Source organism: Penaeus chinensis, chromosome 20 (genome assembly GCF_019202785.1).
Source record: "Penaeus chinensis breed Huanghai No. 1 chromosome 20, ASM1920278v2, whole genome shotgun sequence".
Taxonomy (NCBI): Eukaryota; Metazoa; Arthropoda; class Malacostraca; order Decapoda; family Penaeidae; genus Penaeus; species Penaeus chinensis.
Genome location: NC_061838.1, coordinates 16,717,785 through 16,721,675, shown reverse-complemented (window position 1 = coordinate 16,721,675; position 3,891 = coordinate 16,717,785).

Here is a 3,891-nt window from a genome sequence, read left to right as displayed (position 1 = left end):
GTTTCTTTTATCTTTGTTCAGTCCTCCATGGACTACCTCTGCTTCCTTCCAGTTCGGTAGATGTCCAGCTTCATCTACCTGCACCATCATGGCGTTGGAAGTCCTTTGGTGGCGGATGTCAGCTCGATGTTCACTGATCCTGTTGCTGAAACCATGACCTGTTGAACATTCAAAGCAATGATCATGAATAAATTTATATGTATATGTATGTGTGAAGATACGTATGTGACAAACATGTAAGGTCATATAAAATATGTAGAATATGATAACATATTACATATCTCCCTGGTTTCCCAATGATAGTCCCCATCACAATCAAACATCATTTAAATTCATGTAGGTAAACACAATGAAAAAACTACATAAGAAGAAACAGTCACAATGTTATAAAAGACAACTGACAATTGAACGCACAAAAAATCCTCATTGCACATATATTGAACATATAATGAGAATTATTTCCTTTTTTTTTTTTTTTGACAAACCTTCACACTCGGGTCTTGGGTATGGTGCGAGGCGAGGAGAGGCTGGGGAGATGCACAGCTGACGAGGCAGAGAGCGGGCCGCCCCTGAGCGGCTGACGGGAAGATTTGGAGCGCTGCGTGGCGAGCAAGGTCATGACGCGACAGGTCAGCAAGTTGATGTTGTTCCTGCTTGGTCGCGACTGCATGGATGAGGAACTTGGTTTGGTGTAGGGATATTTTGGGTGATCCGCGTCCTTGGTGTTACGTGGTCTAGCTGGGGTCCTTTGAAAATCTGAACAACGTTGGCGGCAACTGATGATACAGGTGATGAGGGGTCAGCAGCAGGTTCTGAAAGTGGCATCACTTCCTGTGTCGGAGTTCAGCAGCTAGGTGGGCAGCGTCGGTTATCTGGCCTTGGGTATATCTCAGCATGAGGATTGGCTCACATAATGACGGAGCATTGTTTGCTCCGGCAAAGTGTGTTGTATGAGTTCAGTGTCACCGCTAAGCCACCAATTGTAGGGCCCGAATGATGGGCCCTACAAGAGTATGGTAGGTGACGAACTTACGGTGTAAGGTAGATAACCAAGATGTCTTGACTTTTTTATTGTATAATAATGATGGAATACGGCTGCACCGAGGAGCGAGGTGTTGCTCCTTGGCTCCATGCGGGGAGTCTGCCTGTCATCTCCTACAGTGGTCTAAAGATGGGTATACATCACGTGATTACCTTACTATGTGACAATCGGTGGTGATGAAATGTAGTGTTACAAGAATGCATAGCTCTTGTGGATGGGGATTGACAACACAACATTGGCATGTCTAGTGTTGCAAGAAGTGACGAATAAACAGGTAAACCAATCGACATACATGCATATTAAATATTGGAATGTCTAGTGTGGTAAAAGGGATGAACATTCAGTTAAAGCAATAGTCATGAGTAGATGCATATGTACATGTATGTGTAAAGACACGTATGTGACAAACATGTGAGGTCATATAAAATATGTAGAATATAGTAATATAACATAAATATAGCTGGGTTACAGTGTGTGTGATGTATGCGTGTGTGTTTGTATGTGTGTGATGTATGCGTGTGTGTTTGCGTATGTGTGATGTATGCGTGTGTGTTTGTATGTGTGTGATGTATGCGTGTGTGTTTGTGTGTGTGTTTGATGTGTGTGTGTGTGTGTGTGTGTGTGTGTGTGTGTGTGTGTGTGTGTGTATTTCTGCATATATATCTATATCTCTTTATATATGTATACATATATGTATATATATTTATTTATATATATATATATATATATATATATATATATATATTTATATATATGTATATGTATGTATAAGTATATATATAAATATATATATGCGTGTGTGTGTGTGTGTGTGTGTGTGTGTGTGTGTGTGTGTGTGTGTGTGTGTGTGTGTGTGTACATCCATTTATATGTATATATATTTTTTTTAAATATATTTATATATATATATTCACACACACACACACACACACACACACACACACACACACACACACACACACACACACACACACACACACACACACACACATACACACACACATACAGACATATATATATATATATATATATATATATATATATATACACGTACTTATTTATTTATCATTATATATATCATTATCAAGACCATTCCATAACGTAAACATTAGATATATGAAAGATTAACCAATGTAATCTGCAGCGTAATCCTTGTTCGATGTCATATCACTGGTGTCATGCTAAGCACGAGGATTTTTTTCTCTCAGATACGAGTTGGATACAAATGGGCATATCAGTCAGTTATGTCACGTCTTCAACCACACGCATCAAACAAGCCCTTCCTAGGAGTTCCACTGATCAAATAATTTTTTCCTCCAATAAGTATTGCTTGATAAAAGGGCCTTTTCCTTTCCTAGAGGAAGAATGCTTCATGCTCGGGGTGATATGAAGCGATGTCACGATAGTGCTAAACGCTTTGTTTTGTATGACTCTTTGCTTTCAGCTGCCACTGCTGGTTAGCGTGGTGCAAAAAAGGAGCAACTCTGCATAAGTTTTCCCTACCAGCTCATCACACGAAGTCCTGCAGTACCTCTTTGTGGGCATTCATGGGAGCTGGGTAACTTATGGTCTTATGCCCCCAGCCCCCTGAGGTAATGGGTGGCTGTGGGGAGGCTGGCCATTCTAGCCTGCACTCAAGATAATCCTACCGGGACAAGTAAATGGCGATGCTGTGAGGAGAACTTTTGGCAAGTGAGGTGGATTGTGGAACTCACTGGGAGGGCGACCACAGGGACGCAGTTTCATCCCGGTGGCCGCCAACCCACAGGCAGCCTACAGGCAGATGGCGAGCTCTGTAGCTGCTATCCTCCTTTATCTGGGGCAACGTTGGTGGGAGTGGCAGTTCCCCATCAAGGGAACTGAAGCAGCTGAAAGTTGAGGTGGCTGCCCTCTTATGCCCAAGAAGGGCTAGCAGTGACACGAACGGTGTGGTGTTGTTACACCAATTATTTGTCAGGCTGTATCAGTGGACAACATCTTCATGGAGTAGCCAAGTCATCTCCAGCAGACCACGGAGGTTACTCCAGCCAATGAGCATATAACGGCACTGGTCCTGAAACAAGTATTTACATTTATGTCTCTTATTGCAATATACACTTTTACTGATGTATGTAAACTCGATGTGAAAGAGGTGCATTACACCAAACTCGGAAATGTAGCAGACAACTGTCCTTAGAATGATATTTGCATTGTTAAAGGCGTCTTCAGTGCGATATTTGGTCGTGAGTGCATTTGCTATTGGATGTCTCTCGGTCCTCATAGCTTAGGAGCTTCGTCCAGTAATGAGAGTAGTCTACTTCTCCAGGACTTTGGTAGGTCTCAGAGGTTGAAGGTTTCTGGCTCCTGGTAGTACCACTCCGACCTACATTGATGATGTGATACAAAACATGGGTAATGTGGCCAAGGGGATTGACAACTTTCCCTTGGTCACAATTCGGTTTATTGAAGTGCCAAGTCCGTCCTGTGGTACTGATCACAGATTGGCTATAGCTACTGTGTGCTGTGTGGTGCAGCAGTAGCGTTCTCGTCTAGCAATCTTGCTGACCTGCGTTCAAATCCCTCGCCGCCAGTGGATGGTAACCCCGGCCATTCCTTGCACACAGGGGATAGTTTAGAAGCAAAATGAAACAGACACTATGTCACACCAAGAATATCCATTGTAATAAATGGAATCAAACTAAACTACTCTCTAAGGCCACTTCCACGCCACCCCGTCTGTCCAGTATCTACCCCAGGATGTTTCACTTTGACAGACTAAGGGAGGGGCTGCATGCCCAGAGGTTTGTTAAGGATTTTAAAAATGTCACAGCTCTCAGCAACCTGACAGACCCAGCAGCACTGTGAGATAC